Source organism: Rattus norvegicus, chromosome 7 (genome assembly GCF_036323735.1).
Source record: "Rattus norvegicus strain BN/NHsdMcwi chromosome 7, GRCr8, whole genome shotgun sequence".
NCBI classification, from domain to species: domain Eukaryota; kingdom Metazoa; phylum Chordata; class Mammalia; order Rodentia; family Muridae; genus Rattus; species Rattus norvegicus.
This window is the reverse complement of record NC_086025.1, coordinates 105,969,527-105,987,037: the sequence shown is the minus strand read 5'-3', so window position 1 is coordinate 105,987,037 and position 17,511 is coordinate 105,969,527.

Sequence of the window (17,511 nt, the reverse complement as noted above, 5' to 3'; positions counted from 1 at the left end):
ATTCACTTGATTTTATCTAGAGTACTCTATGGGAGGGTCAAGCCTAAGCTTGAGATCAGTGTTCCACAAGCAATAGAGAAGAAGTTCTTCATTACGGAAATGCAGTGAAAGACTTGTTCTCAATATTCTGTGTGACCACACATTTAGACAAGACATCTCATGTTAAACTTGGAACTCAATGCCCTGTGCCTTATTTAGTAGAGTGGCACATGGATAATTTGTATCAGAATCCCAAACAAGTATTCAGTTTAGATAAGGGCAAGCTGAACTACTCAAAGGCCTCATTTATAGGGGCTGTAACAACACGTTAAAGCAGTAGCTGGACATGTAAAATAGCACATCCAAAGTACAGAAGAGAGGACCCACTGATGTCTGCTGATGGGCAAAAATATACAACTGGATTAGGTGGTGTTGAAGCCTGAAGAGGGAGAGACCTCCACCGGAAACAGACTCCCACAGGCATCTTGTCTGGTAAATATGGAGGCAGAAATGAGACTCAGTGATGACAGGGGGATGTTTGTGTTTTCCCTACCTCCCTTATCTTCGGCCAGTGTCTTCCATAGTCTGGGTCCTTTTGAAATAAAACTCATCATGTACATGGATGAACAACCCTGAAATTCACCATGATGTGTGGGAGAAGAAAGGCAAGCAAATAGGTAGGAATCAAATCAGGATATCTGGTACTATCAGGAAATAGTGTTATACTGGTCAAAGTTGGATGCTTGGCATTTTAAGGATACATTTAAGGCAAGTGGTGCAAATTAAATATTGAGGCTGTTAATGGGGAAAAATAAAACATCCCTGTCTATTTTAAATCTGAATTTCAAATAGGTACAATGAGGCAGCTACTAAATATATGCAACCATTCCCATTCCTTCCCCTATTCTGCACAAATAAGCCATCGTTCCATTTATATTTTGATTAATAATAAGGCAGGGTAATACTCTTCAGAATTTGGGCTGTCTTCCACTTGCAAAAGGTAAGCTTTTTAAAAAAAAACCTGCTGAAACCACAGGTTCAGACAGCATAAAGTCAGTTGCTATATTACATATACTGAAATATTCATCTTGGGTATATAGTTCATGGTTTGCTGACCATGCCGCATAGGTATAATAAGCAAAAACATGTGTGCTAAAATGATCTAAATCAGGAAATTTTAATTCCTAGGATTGAAATTACAGTGGATAGAGTTAGCAAAAAAGTAGATATTATAGAGGAGAAAATAGAGAAAATGGGCGAGACAGAGGACAAAGCAATAGAAAAATATCCAAGATTGCAGACAAAAAAAATTGAAAGAAAGAGCACTAAATTGTAAGCAAATCAACTGTCCCAGACATGCATAAGTGGACTATCTGAAGATTCAAAAAATGTAAGATTATCTAAAAGGCTTCCCTATGTGAGAGCAAATCAGTATGCAGAGTCAAAGCCCAGATGCTCAGCAGTCAGTGAGGTGTAGCTTAAACACACAGAACAAGTTAACTGATCCAGCAATTTGCCACAAAATTGGACTCATGAGAAACATTGTTACTCTCTAGTTATTCATAAAATATCTGCTTAGTGAATCAGTTGGATGTCCCATAGCAGATGATACTTTGTCTCTGCTTTATAATCAGAGAGATCAAACAGACCATCCTGGTAACAGATACATCTGTGAACATCATTCATTTATAAGCCTCCCAAAGAAATGGCTCCTACCCTTAGCAGGTTACCCTATAGCTTTGATTATCTACAACTTCTTTTGATAAATATAATGTGTAAGCTGGTGAGCTGCCTTATTAACTTGATTGAAATCACTACGAGGAGAACCTTTTGATAGTAGTCCTTTCTTGGATAGATGGCCCATCCATAGCCACAGCTGCCCTCACTGGAAAATAACTATTTCCTGAGGCAAGGGTCTGGCTCAGTAACCCAAACATTTATGCTTCTCTGATCCAACAATTCTTCCTACCTTCCCACCAATTAAAACAAAAATCACTCTTAAAGATATCAAATAAAATATGGATCTCCATATTCTCTAAAAATGGGAGAATTAATCCCGTTTCAGATTGCCAGGTGGTGTCATTATGCTAACATTCTTTAGTTAATTTTTACAGCATTGGATACCCTTTCCTGAATGATAAAGCATTTGGGCTACCTTCCCTTAAATAAGCTCTAGTTTAGTGGTTAATGTTGTTAGTACCTGTGCAGTACCATGGTCTTTGGTTTCATTTGTCCCTTGGATGTTTGCATATTATACAAACATCAATAGAGTGACCATCCAACACTGTAGAAAGTCCAAATATGAATCAAATCAGTCATATTCATCTTTATGACTGATTTCACTTAGAAAGATCAGCTAGTGACACTTAAGGAATTGATAAAAATGATAGGTGGTAACATGTGCAGATTCAAAACAGAAGTGACCAAGCATCTGGACCATATGCAAGGAGCAAGACAGAAACAGAACCTAGACCCGAGGAGCACTATACTCAAAGGAAGTAGACCAGCTTCTGTGAACATATCCCAGCATCTCTAACACAGTAGAGTGGAAAACCTCAAAGCTATGCATCTTGTATTTGCTAAGAGGAACAACAGTATTAAATATATAAATTATATAAATTAATCAAGTTTATCACAGGCTTTATGAGAAAGGCAGAATGGAGAAGCAGGGATAAAGGTTGGGGATGAGAGTGCTATTGACTACGGGAGAACAGCAATTGTGACTACACCAAATAAAGAAGGTAACCAAACCTAAGTAGTTACAAGTCTAGAGATGATTGGACCAGTGACCACTTTTGAGAATCTTCTTTCCAGACTTATATTATATATGATCCACAGAGAGTCAAAAGAGGCCCCGATGTTTACTGCTGTCTGAAAACAGAAGCAGCAGTTAAGTTGCTATAACTAGATTGGCGGCACTATTATGGGAACAGAACCAGACAGTGTAGAAGTGGAGACATGGTATTGACCGGAAGGGCCCTTGTTCGTATCTCTGATGAGTTCTCATAGACAGATCCCCAACCTGGGTGAAGTTTGTTGAGGGGACTCACACAACCAAGCACATCTGTCAGAATCCTGTAGTAACAGTGGTCAAGTCAAAGCTTGGTTGAGAATTACACTCAAAAGCTTAAGTAAGGCAGCCTGACTCCAAGAAAATGTCTCATTCAATATCAGGCTAGTGAGACAGAAAAGTATATGTGTGTGTGTGTGTGTGTGTGTGTGTGTGTGTGTGTGTGTGTGTATATATATATATACATATATATATATATATATATGAAACACATATATATATGAAACAGTCTTTTGTTTGCCCAGAAGCTTTGTTTGAGGAATGGAATCTTGCTCTACTCAAAGATTCAAGTATATTGCCTACTAGATCAATGTCATACCATGAACACTAAAAAGGATGTTTATAGATACCTAAGTTTGCTCTGGAATTTGGAGATTTGATTGAAGAAGGTACACAGAATATTAGTCCCAGCCCCTTGGCATATATTGACTACAATCTCACTCCATAGTCTAGAATGTAGAGTTTTGTTTTAGAGTGAGACAGGGTATTATTTTTTCTTCCTTGAATAATAGTCTAGTTTGTTTCTCTGTTGCTATACTAAAAAATAAAACATTGACAAAAGAGTTTGGGAGGAAAGTTTTTTCTCTTCTAGTTTACAACCCTCAAGTCGTGGCCATCAATGAGGATAAGTCACAGTAGGAACTGAGGGCAGAAACTGAAGCAGAGAACATGGAAGAATGTGCTAACTGGATTGCTCACCCTGCGTTCTTTATAAAAATATTTTTATTATTTAAAACAAGTTTTAAACTTAAGTATTCTTTGATCATATTCTTTCCTCACCAGATCTTTTCATTCTCCCTACCCATTCAACTATGTGTTTTGTCTCAAAACAAAAACCCCAAACCCAATAGAACAAAACCAAGTAAACAAAATAACATATCCAAACAGGTAGAAAGGCAAACAAAATTCTCCCAACTGTAACAAAGTAAATGTACACAAAAAACATTGGAGTATGTTAGTCAATTATTCCTGAAGAGGAGAACTTCCCTGAAGTGGTTGACACACCCATGTCACTCATTAGAGAAAGATGAGGATTTTGTAGCAGGTATAAATGTTTCATTTGTTAAGCCTTACCCTAGTGGCTAGATTTACATTTATTCATTCATTTTAAAGACATTATAAAATATAAGGTAAAACAAACTATCACATTAAAGTTGTACAGGACAAACCACAGAAGGAAAAGAGCCCAAGAGAAGATACAAGAATCAGAGATCTACTTTTTTTTTAAATGGGATTCCTGGGTGTGCAAAATTTTAAACTGGAAGTCATTATATGTACACCAAGGACCTGCTGCAGACCCATGCAGCAGTCCCTGCACATGCTAGTCCAGGCTCTGAGATTATATGAGCTTTGGTCATGTCGATTTAAAAGCCCTTGCTTTCTTGATGTCCTCCATTCCCTCTGGCCCTTATAGTCTTTTTGGCTTCTCCTCACTGGGTTCCCTGAGCTCTGAGGGAAATGCTTTTGATGGAGACTCCCATTTAGTTCTCAGTGTTTGAAGGATCTGAATCTTTGCATAATGTCTGGTTGTGGGTCTCTGTATTTGGTGCCATCTGCTACAGGAGGAAGTTCTTCTGATGGGTAAAACAAGGCACTGGTCTATGAGTCACACAGAAAATCATCACTTTATCACTACTTTAAGATCAGTATTTGGTTGTACCCTAGGCCCCTGGGCTATTTTGTCTCTGGTTCTTGGTCATCCAAGCAGTGTCAGGTTCTATCATGTGGAGGTGGGACTTAAGTCGAATCAGTATTTGGTTGCTTACTCCCACATGCTTTGTGCTGCCATTGCCCTAGCTTATCTTGCAGCCAGCCTGCTTTCTTGTACCACCCGATAACACTTCTCACTTCAGAGTAGCACACCTTACAGTGGGCTGGGACTTCCTTCTCAATCATTAATCAAGAAATTCCCCACAATATATCTAAAGAAGGAAATTCCTCAATTTGAGGTTCCTTTTATAGGGTGAGTCTAATTTGTCAAGTTGCCAAAAATGCTAGCTAGAACAGGTGTGCATCTATCTGTCTTTCTGTTTGTTTACAGACAGTCTCACTGCATAAGCCCTGACTGGCCAGGAACTTGCTACTCTACACATTTGCTTTCTATGTCTCCTAATGGCTGCCGTTAAATGCATACACCACCACACTCAGCCTCAGATTCTATTTTTTTTTTTTGTGGCTGAGTATGACCCTGAAAGAATTTATTCCTCCAAACACTGTGCTTGATCCTTATAGGTCTGAACCAGATAGTATCTGGCTCCCATTGACACACTGTTTCCTCTGCACATGCCAATAAATGGTACCAAAATCAATGCCTATTCTGAGACTCTGGGGTAGAGGGTTTGATGTGTTCAGAATTAATAAGTTGTAACACATGAAGGACTTAGTCAATAAGAACCTCACTTGGGGCCCAGATAACTCAGGCAGGTTTCAATAAAGCTTAGAAATTCAAATGATGTTAACATCTAGGTTCATTCTTAGTGATAACTGTTCATTTACATACTCTTGGCCATCTTCATCCTGTGTCTCACTTCCCATTGCTCTGCAGACGCATTTGAGGTTACTTCCCAAGCACACTCACACTAAGTTTTGACTTGTCTTACTTTAACAATCAACTCAAAAGTAACAGATCCTATTGTAGGACTCAGCCTCTTGGGACAAGATGCAGTGACTAGTTAATGCCCTCAAAGCTAGCATGACTCCTACCCATGCTATAATACTAGGCCTATGCTATAAAGTTTTGAAAATAGGATTCATGTTGCAGCATTTGGAAGAATACAGAAGAGAGGTCAAGAAGATTCTGATCTCTTAATACAGCTTCCACTGTAGTCTAGCCTGTTCTCTTGTGTTCAGAGATATTTTTTCCAGTGACAATTTATGAAGAACTCTTATTTCTCAAAAACCTAACTGACCTTACCAGCGAAAAGCCTACCTTACCACCCACTTTTCTAATCTCATGAATGTAATCCCTACATCGGTTATAAATTCTTAGACTATCTCTATCTTCCTGAGTAAAGTTGACCAAATATACACAAGTTTAAATTAGAGTGATTGGGGGCTAAAATCTGGAGCTATTATAAGGACTGAGAAAATAATCAGAGTTCCAAAGGACTTCTGGGAAAAATTATTTTTTGTGGTTAAGCTACTGTGGCCCATACTTCAGATCTACCACACTAAGACAGCGTCAGCATACTAAATTGTGCAGATAAAACAGTCCATGGTCAGAGTACCTGGATTCTTGCCATCCACTCATTAGTGAGTCATCACCCCAATTCCCTCACTGCCTGCACCTTTGTATTAGTAGGGAAGAGTGAAGATAGGATTCAGGGACCTTGGGCCACAGATCCCAATTCTCTGTCTTGAGCCCTCACAGTCTGTGACTAAGCTTAAAATAGAAAATGTGTTGAACCAAGTTCTGATTTTGTAGTTCTGAGACTCTGGACATCATTTCTCAAGGGCATTAAAGCTGCTGCATTCCTCAACAACACGGCTTATCTAATAGGCTCTTAGTGTTGCCTCTGCTGTTCAGACAGCTAGGGGCTTCCAAACTCCTGAATCTACCATGAGTCTAAACACAGAATCTCCAGCATACAGTATCACAGGCACTGAAATTCTTCAAGAGATACTTGTACAGCTGAGACCTTGTTGGTGCCCCAAAACTTTGCCTTGGGGTTACTAGAATACATAAAGAAGAATTTAATAACAACCAAATATCCAGGTCTACGCAGACTCATTCTGTATGCATGAAATATATGAGGGATGTGATGAAGCAGCTCATAAACTTTTTTTTCTGCAGAAAACTGCAAATTCAAATGGTGGAAGACAGATCCAGACTCTAGCCCACAACCCTCCCCCCATATCTACTTATATCTGTTTTTATTGATAAGCGGGGTCCTGGGTCCTTCTTGATCTGAGACCCCAGGAGCTGGGCAAGGGCCTAAGAAGTGGCAGGTAAGGGAAGAGATACCGTCAGGAGTACCAGAGGAGTGTGTGAATGAGTGTGTGTGTGTGTGTGTGTGCGTGCGCGCACGCGTGCATGCATAAGTGTTTGTGTGTGTAGAAAACTAGATTGATTCAGGGAAGTCCATTTTGATCTCAAAACTTCTAAGAAACTGCAACTTAAAGCCCAAAGGAAGCAGCCGGGAAAATGTAAGGTCTTCTCTAAAATTTTTGTTTAAAAGAAAAAAATCAGAACCCAAGAAACCACTCCTGTATGAAAGCTACAAATTGTCCCAAGAATCATGGTCTATGCATTTGCCCAAGGGAAACTGGCAAACACTGGCAGCTCTTGCCAGAGCCTGGAGAAGTCACCAGGCTAAGTTGCTGAGACAGGACAGTGTGAACCAGGACCTGTCTCAATCAGTCACTTGAGGAATGTGCTGCAGAGAAAAGGCAGAGGTCACATTTGTTAATTTAAAACTATGGGCCATGAAGGAGGGTCCAAAACGAAAGTAGAGGATGGACTCATCAGAGAATCCTCAGGGTCAATGGTCACTGATCATAAGGATCAAGGTGATGACCAAGTAGAGAGGCAGGTAATGCACACTTCCCTAGACACTCCAATGGTGTATAATAACACAATCACATATCTCTAGTTAGTGCTCCTCTGGAATTATCTTTCCATAGGAGATCTCAGATTCGGAATACGAGCAAAGCTCAGATAGAAGCCAAACGCTCCTTTACTGTTCAGTCATCTTTCCACTCACTGTTAATAAGACATTTTAAGGTAAGTTCCTTTAATTTTAACTTGTTTCCATTTTCATAGCATTTACATCTTTTTGTACGAAGACCAATAAACTGGGTTTCATTTCTCCTTATGGAATTTTGGCTTGTCAATTGGGTACATAAAAATGTAGACTCTGTGTATAAAAACTCATTCCTGGTGGAACATTAGCCACAATCTAGCTACATGGGATCATAAATTGAAAGCCTGCCTTGTCTACAGAGTAAAATAGAGTTAAGATGGTTCACTTAGCAAGACCCTGTCTCAAAGTAAGATGGATGGAGGCAATTCAAATGAGGTCTCCTAATAAATCATGGGGCGACAGAGTCCTAAGCCACATTAAGTGGAGCTTTCAAAACTGGAACTGAGAGCTGCATTCAACTGAGTTGTTGGTCAGGGATTTATGTGAAAATTCCCAAACAACCAAGGCTGTTGCTAAGGCAATGGGTTGCTTGCTACAAAATGACGGCAAGACCAACTGCCAGGAGGACAACACCACCGATACAACTCATTGAACCTGGAGAGTCAATCTGGAGTCTACCTGGACCTTCGTGGCTATGTTTTAGTATCTTTGGTGTGAGAAGCTACTCAGCATGCTACCGAGAGAAGCATAAACAGCCCAGCCACAAAATCTGTGACATAAAATCTCTTCTGCTTCAAGATATACTAGGCAATGGTGGTACAGAACAGTAGCCAACCAACAAATGTCTGATTTGACTTAAAGGCCTACTCTAAGACAGAACCCATACTCAACATTGCTAGGGTGACCAAGAACCAGATATTCAATAGCTTAGAGACCTAAGGTAAAGCCAAACACCACTGGTCTGAAAATAATAAATGAATCATTGATATTCTGCTATACTCATAGATTAGTGCCTTATCCCAGCAGAGAAGCTTCTTCGTGCAGCAGATGGGAAGAGATACAGGCTCCCCTCACTCACCCAGGGCTCAGGGAACCCCATAGAAAAGGAAGAAAAGTATAAGAGCCACAGGATTTGAAGGATTGCAGGAGAACTAGGCCCTCTGAATCACACGAACTAGACTCATATGAACTCAAAGGCTGAAGCAGTAAGCAAGAGGCTGACACAGTTCCTCTGCACATATATTTTAGCTCTCGGCTTAGTAGTTTTATGGGGCTCCTGAGCATGTAGATTAGTGTGTCTGATTTCTGTCCCTGCTTGTGAGTCTCTTTCCTTCTCCTGGATTATCTTGTCCAGCCCCGATGTAATGGTTTTTATCTTATTGTATTCTGTCATGTTTGATTGTTCTCTCCTGGAAGCCTGTTCTTTTCTAATGAGAGATATAAAGAGAGTGAATCCAGAGAGAGGAGGTAGAGAGGGTCTGAGAGGAGTAGAGTGAGGTAAAACCATAATCAGAATATATTGTTTGAGAAAAGCATCCATTTTCAATCAAAGAAAAACATTTCAGGATACATTTATACTTCTTCAGTTCTGAGATGGTTGCCTAGTACGCACAAGCCCCAGGGCTTGCTCATATTAGGACTACACATATTAATGGTGTCCTATGCATTTCAATAAAACAATAGTACAACATTTCACAGAGGTTCAAAATTTGTCTTCTCAAACTAACTCTAAACTACAGTAAGAATTTCCAAAACCCTTCTAGCTTTTGAGACATATTTAAAATGTGCTCCTAAAATCCTAATTACCTCTAAGTGCTTTCCAGTCAAACTGTTTTTAGAAAAGCCAACACTTACCCTTATATTTCTAATTTCTCTCAGCTTCTAAAAAACCATCAGATGAACTATCTAGCATAATGCACATGGTGACTTTTGTCATGGACCCATCTTGCAAGCTCATGCTTACAAACCTAGTAACCATTAAAATTAAGCTGACATATACATTTGTGATCAATGTTAATATTAAATAAGGGCAATGCTGAATCCACATTTACACAAATCCATAGATAGCTCAGATTCTAAATGGAGAGGAGATACAAATTTCCAGTGTACAAATTTCTGGTCTAAATCAACTGCCATTGAGTTGTTCTGTCTTCTGAGGCCTTTTTTTCCAAAGGGAGCTGTATTAGTCAGGGTTCTCTAGAGTCATAGAACTTATGGAATGAATGTAGGTATATAAAAGGAATTTATTGGGTTGACTTATAGGCTGCAGTCCAACTAACCCAACAATGGCTAGCTATGAGTGGAAAGACCAAGAACCCAGAAGTTGTTCCATCCCACAAGGCAGGGTGTTTCAGCTGATCTTCTGTATAAGCTGGAATCCTGAAGAAGTAGGCTTCAATGGAGGCACTGCCAAGTAAGTACAAGCAGGTGAAAAATGAACATCCCCTTCCTTCTTCCACTGTGCCCTTCATTTCTGGATTGTAGTTCATTCCAGATACAGTCAAGTCTACAACTGCGAATAGTCATCACACCTTGGCTGTGCAGACCATTATGGGTTAGGTCATTACAAACGTGGTTTTATCTAGGCTGATCACGATAATAACTATAATCACCTTGCTTCTGGCCATTCAAGAGTGCCACCTGACCCCTGCTACCTTAGATATCAATTAAATCTCTTGTATCATTCATTCAATTTAGCAGCAGCATCTCCATCCCTAAGGTCTGGCACAAGGAAAAGGGCGACAACAAAACTCTTCGAATGGTGCTCCTCTCACTATTTTGTGTTTTATAGGATTCAAGAAGGGTATGTCTTCTGAGCCATCCCACTGTGGAGGATTAGGTTTTACACTGGGTACTCCCTCTAGCACTGCATTTTCCCTGAGCCTTAAAAATTCCTTCATCAACACTTAAGCCAAGGGGTATTAGGCATTTCCAACTTTTTTTTCAGTAGACAATCTTTTGATAAATGCTCCAGCCAACCATTCAAACAAACTTTTGATACATTTTTTAACTGTGTGAGCTTCCATATTAAACCTAGAATTTCTGCTCAGAGGGCCCATATCAATAAACCCAGTCTGACCTAGTTTTATGTTTCTTTCACTATTACTCATACCTTTAAAATCCACTCCCACACATATTCCCCAGACTTCTACTTGGATGGATTAGCAAAATCATTTAACTCTTTAGTAGTTTAACACACCTCGCCTTTCTACCTCACTTCTTAAGGCCTTCTTTGCCTTGAGTCTGGTTATAGGTCTAGAAGCAAGTATTGGTGGACCTTGAGGAACATCAGTATTGAGGAACATCAGTAATGACTTCAGAGAAAGTCATTACTGGTTTAGTAGACACTGTAAGATTCTTTTCCTCAGTAAAAGGTGAAAAGGGCAATATTTCAAGGGGTGGGGCTAAGGGTACTACTTCTTCAGATGAGATAAACCCTTGAGAATTTGAGGGTTCAAATTTCTTAGCTTCAATGGGATCCTTCCACACATCCCATCCTCTTATAGGGCCCCATTCTTAGCCCTACTTTAACGTTGACACCCTCTACGGCTGAGACTTGAATTTTCACTGTAGTTCAGCCGATCTTATAATGAGGGCTTTGGTTTGATTGTCTGCAACTGGAGCTCTATGGCTGCTGGAGAGAAGATTCTCTTCGAGGACACACTTAGACACCCTTAGATTGTTTATTCACATCTGGAATCAGTCAGTTTTTTCACTAAGCTCATTGTTCTTCATATTCTCAAGTTGGTTAATTTTATCTTGGAGCTCATTTCTATTCTTTATCAATTCATCCAGAGATGCTAAGAGCACCCACCCACCAGCATAGTTTTCCTCAAACTGTCAAAAGTTTCACATACAGGGTTACTGAATCCACTGTTACTCATGACTGATTAATCAAGATAATCCTCTGGGCTTGAGAGAAGGCTGTTGTTAAAGGTTAGGCTCATAGCTAAAAATATAAGATAATCTTCAACTAAAGTCACCTTTTGATGAGCATTTGCATGGGACACAAGTATCTTCACATCCTTTGCCCATTTGGAGAAATTTATTCACATCTTTCCTCAGATGCCTTTCTCACCAATTTTCCAATCATGCTCCTTCCAAGTCCCAGGCCATCCAGCCAGTCCATTGGCTACAGCCCATAAGTGAACATTTATATATCTGGCTACTTCTTCATTCAAACAAACTGTAATACCATATGTACTGCCCAACGTTCTGCCCACTATGCCTATTTTCCTCCAATAATGCCCAACTCGTGAAGGTCGTTTCAGATTGTATGGTAACCTAGTAGCCCATTGTAGAAAGAAAAAAATATCACAATCCAATTTTCTCAAGGTAATCTGGATCTATCATCCCTTCTAAAACTGTTAATTCCTTTCTTAGCCTGTTGATATAAGGGCATTAGAAGCCCAAAATGACCAGTGGGGAAGTCTGAGCTTCCAGTTTAATGGAATGTTTGTTGCAGCTCCTGCCAGGAATACTCCTCTCTCTGAGACCAAAAGTTCCATGCCAACGGAACTTAGGAGCTGTGGGAACAGAAAGCAAAACTTTTTCTAGTGGGTCACTAGGTGTGATAGCGAGTAGAACTATTTCCTTTTCCACCTGTTGATTCCTGGACCCTTGGATTCCAGCTATAGGAGACTACTGGCCTTGCCAACCAAAATCAGATCACTTCTGGTGTTCCTTATGGGAAGGACCCAAGAAGAAGGCATTTGCTAGATCAGTAGCTGCATACCATTTACCAGGAGATGTGTTAGTTTGCTCAAGTAAGGACACTCCATCTGGTATAGCAGCTGCAATCAGTTACAATCTGATTTAGTTTTTGATAGTCAACTGTCATTTATCCACAATCCATCTGTCTTCTGCACTGGCCAGATAGGAGAGTTAAAAGAAGATGCGGTGAGAACTGCCAGCCACCCCTTCATCTTTCAAGTCCTTGATGGTGACACTAATTTCTCCAAAGTCTAATCTACAATAAGAATTTCCAAAATCCTTCTAGCTTTTTAGATGTATTTAAAACATGCTTCTAAAATCTTAATTACCTCTAAGTGCTTTTCCAGTCAAACTGTTTTTAGAAGAGCCAAGATTTACCACTTTATTTCTAATTTCTTTGGGCTTCTAAAAAGTGTCAGATGAACTACCCAGCATAATGCAAAAAGTGGCTTTAATCATGGACCTACCTCGCAAGCCATCCTTATAACCATGAACATTTTGTGATAAATGTTAATGTTAAATAAGGGAAAAGCTGGGGCCACATTCACACAAACCCATAACTCACATTTAGATAAAATTTTCAGGTGCACAAGTTCATGTTCTACGTCAATCACTGTAGAGTTGTACTGACTTTTGAGGCCTCATTCTTTAAGGGGGCAAAGGCCATCCTGCTGGGAAACCATTGGCCTAGAACAAAGCCAAAAGCAGTTGAGTCAGCTCCTCAGCTGAGTTTGAACCACGTTGAGATGGAAACAATAGCTGGCTTGCTTTAAACCAAGGAACACAGAGACGTGAACTTGCTTAGGTCCCTTTGGAAACTAGGGTTTCCCACAACCGTCAAAACAGAATTCTTCTTAAATCTTGTGTGAGAATGCCTATATAGTCATCATGAAGTTGAAGACATTCCCTTTTATTTTCTCTAGTAATTTCCCACCCTGCACAAAGGCAACACTGTAGGGCTGCTAGGCTGTGGGTACTGAACCCAGGCTTGGCTACTGCTTTGTTCTTTTCTGTAAGCCTGAGCAGGAAGTTGGCATTGTTATGGGAGACTACATCCAGGCTGGTGCACTTCAATGGGCCCAGATGGCTGATACAGCAATGAGATTTCTTGGGAGAGTTAATGAAGGAGACCACACACTTGGGCCAAGTGACATACCTGGAAAACAGCTAAATATCAGAAGAAGGTGGACTGCGTTAAATTTCCATTTGCACCCTTCTCACTCTTGTGATAAAACTCCCTAAAGTATGAAGGACCCTTTTCTTCCCAACATGCTTTAGGACATGGTGTTTCACCACCACAATAGTATACAGAATCCTAACAAAAATGCAGTCAAGTCAGGAGTTCTCAGGTTGACTACAGTGGCATTTCCAGTCCGGATTAATTATGTCTGCTTAATGACAGCTGACCGGGGAAAGGACTTTACTGAGGATACAAGGCCTTACTGCTTCAGCTTAGGATGTCAGAACATGAACTCCCATGAGAGCATTTAAAGTTGTATTCTACAGGGTCTCAACATACCCCCAACTGTCTTATCTCTAGTCGCTGACCTGTGCAGAAATTGAAGAAGTAACACAAGAGACAGGCAGAGCTGCAAAACAGGAAAGGTGTACCATAACATCTCTCACACATGAAGAATATGCTACATAGAGGAGGCAGGGGCCACCTATGTTAACTTGAAAGTGTGGCCATGATTGGAGACAGGCATCATGTAAAACTGCCAGCAGTATTCAAAGACAAGGGGATACAAGGGATTGATTAGAATCAGACTTGTTAGAATCCTTATATCAACTGTCTTTGATCAAAGGGATGGAGAGAATGAGAAGGATCATGGGAAGGTAGATGAAAGACATGTTTCAAGTTCAAACAGTGACCAAAAAAAATGTCATAACCGTGTGTCCGAGGGTGGTGGCTCTAGGTCATCATTTTCAGATAGGTGAAAGGCAATATGATCAGAGTTTAGAAGGAACCTAAATTCTATGTCAGAAAGACTATGTTCCTATAAAGGCCAGAACATCCCTATCAGAGAGGGCACTTTCTTTCTATTTCACTTTCTCACACCCCTCTTCCTCACCCCAAGTATGGAAGGATATAATTCTGAAAGGATAGAATTTAGACTCCAAGCCTGAGAAGAATTTACCCTCTGAGAGAAGATAAAGACATTGGCCAACTTTCATTTCTGAAGAATTCCTTATAATGACTTTGAGAACAAAAGATTAGCTGATTGGATGTTGAATGTCAAAAGGAATGTTGACTGGTTTCCTAAAGCAGTTCCCAGAACCCTATAACTCCAAGGTGTCACAGGAACCATGTCTGTTCTTTTCCTATCTCAAGCAAGGAAAAAGTGAAGTCAGATTGCTTTAAGCAGATCTACTGGCAAGTACCATGTTTCATTGACACATTTTCATCAGGAGTACTGGGAATTCCAGGAGGAGGGGGAGGTGAAAGAAGGAGGAGAAGTAGTCCTCCTCCTCCTCCTCCTCCTCCTCCTCCTCCTCTCTTCTTGCTTTTTTGATTTTTGTTTTTCTCAAGACAGGGTTTCTCTGTGTAGCCTTAGCTTTCCTGGAACTCACTCTGTAGACCAGACAGGTTTCAAATGTAGAGATCCTCTCTGCCTCTCTCTGACTCCAGTGTTCTGGGATTAAAGGTATAGACCACCACTGCCCATCTCAGATGTCTGTTGAAGGTGCCTAAGGAATCCTGGATCCCACATCCCACTTCTAGACTGCTGCTGCTTTATTTACATGCTTACACACTGTAGCTGTAGTTTAATACAGAACTGAGACTCTGAAGCTGTACTCACCCTTGATAAGATATGTTAACGACGGAGTTTGGGCTGTTTTTGCACAGAGCAAGACACTTTATCCAAACTGTCACATGTTATTCATGTCCAAAAAAAAGCAGAAACATGTATTAACCTCGACTTATGTGAACAGGAACTCATTCTCAGAATTTCTATTTCTTAGAGTCCTCTCCCCCAAGTAAAAGAGGCATTAACACCATTATCCATATCTTCTCTAGAACATACCCTAAGTCCACAAGAAGCTTCTCACATGCACAGCCAATCACTCATTACCACTGATTCTATGAAGAGGGGCTTTATAGATAAATTTGAGTATTGCCAAGATTGGTCCAAAGAACACTTTTTCCTAGAGAAGGCCCAAAATGAATAGTGCCAACTTAATCTTGCCTCTTAGCATATACACAATCCATTCCAGAGCCATCTCACTCCACCATACTACTACTCCAATTAGAGGTTCAGCTTGCCTTGGTTCATAGCAATGAGCCATTAACAAGAGGCATCAGGTCTAAGGATAAATACAGAGGAGTAAAGATCTGATGAATCCCAAACACCAGCTATGTATTGACTGAGATAGCATTCAATCTTGTGGAGGGGGGCATGGAGTCAGACATGTCCCTGAAACTTCCAGATCCAGAACCGACTGCTGTCCCTTTAACCCAGAGGCAGAACAGCTGGTTGCTTTTCCACAGAACAGGAGAGAAAACTGAGAAACATCTTCCCCTCACTGGGAATTTTTTACCCTCTTATACCAACCCCCTTCAGCTGCGTATTCTAGGTGTTAACGCCAAGCACTGCAGCAGCATGTACCTTGAGAATGCATTTCTGTGTGGAGAGCTGAGGTTTCTTGGGTAACTTTAATGGTTTTCATCTAAAGAATGAGCATGGGAAAGATCTCTGTTTTTTTTTTTTTTTTCATGGACTAACTTGACTCAAATTACTTTCTATGCAATTCCAAAGTATCTTTTCTGGAAGATGATGACATTCAGAATCACAGCTTTTACAAAGTCCTTCAAAGAACTATGTGCTGTTAGCTACAAGCTCCTTGGTGGATCACAAGATGATGAGAAAACAAGAGGCGGCTGGCACGGCAGCTGTAAAACGACACAGGCTGAGTGTAAAAGATAGGAAAAACGTGGTCCTTAGGAGGAATGCAATTATGTAAAACCACCCACTTCAGCCTTGTCACCATGGGCAGAAATGGCTGACCCCAGAACTCCCACGCCTAGGTCCCTGTAAGCATGAGCCACTGGGGTTAACAGGGATGCACAGGTCTTATAGATGCTCTTGGCTCCTCCTCATTCACAGGAATAATTCCCAACTGGCTTCAAGCAGTCTCTCATCTAAATAGCACTCTGCTGGGCAGTTGTGGACCTTTACACTCAGGAGGATCCCACTACATTTGCCTTAATCAAGGCAATGAAGCTGTGTGAGAGTCAGAAAGTGAACTCAGTGGTAGGAGAATGAAGTTGCACCTCACTGCTGGGAGGCCATTTTCAAGGCTTGGGAAAATGTTGGCCGAATGTACCTTGTTTCTCACTACCAATTTCTACACCTCAGCTTCTCTGGGAATATCCAGTCTGGATCCTCTTTAGCAATTTTCTTCTCCAGAGGGCCTAATAATTCCAATAACATTAGACAGGGTAAGGGTAAGCAGAATATTTTGAAATGACTAACTTTGGGGGTGGGACTCTAAAGTTTCCATGATTGAAAGTTAGCACAGGTCACTTTGATTTCACACCAAGTGCGCAAAGTTTGCGTCATGTAGGTATTACCCCAAGTTCAAATCAGAGCCTCCCACAATATTCTGTTGCTTGCCCAGAGACTCATAGATATAACTAATCCTTTTTTTTTCTTTTTCGGAGCTGGGGACCAAACCCAGGGCCGATATAACTAATCCTTGAGTCACAGTTTGGTCACTGATTCCTCGTAGGAACTGTGATCAAAAAGCAAACCCTGGACAACCATGCAGAGAAACTATCCATCCACTGGAAAGAAGCTATACTCTCTTCACTAAGAAAAACCAGTCCTCATGTCCAGCAATGGTATGCAATCAGGTCTATGAGCAGTGTCCTATGAGGGATCGCAAACTATAAAGTAGCTCTAGGAGCCTACATAAAAGCAAAGGCTTGCCCCACATACACAGGACTTCACAGGCATTGTGCCCCGTTCTTCTTCAGTGTACCTCCAAGAAAACCCAATTAGGGCTCTACCCAGAAAAGAAAGATGCTCTCTGAAGCTGCTTGTTCAGTAGAGTTTTATCTGATAACAGTGTCTGTATGTAGGGGGAGAAGGGGTGGGCATTGAGGGGAGTTTCATTGTAGGTATTTGCCTCCACTGTGCCTCTTTCTCAAATAGCACATGGCTT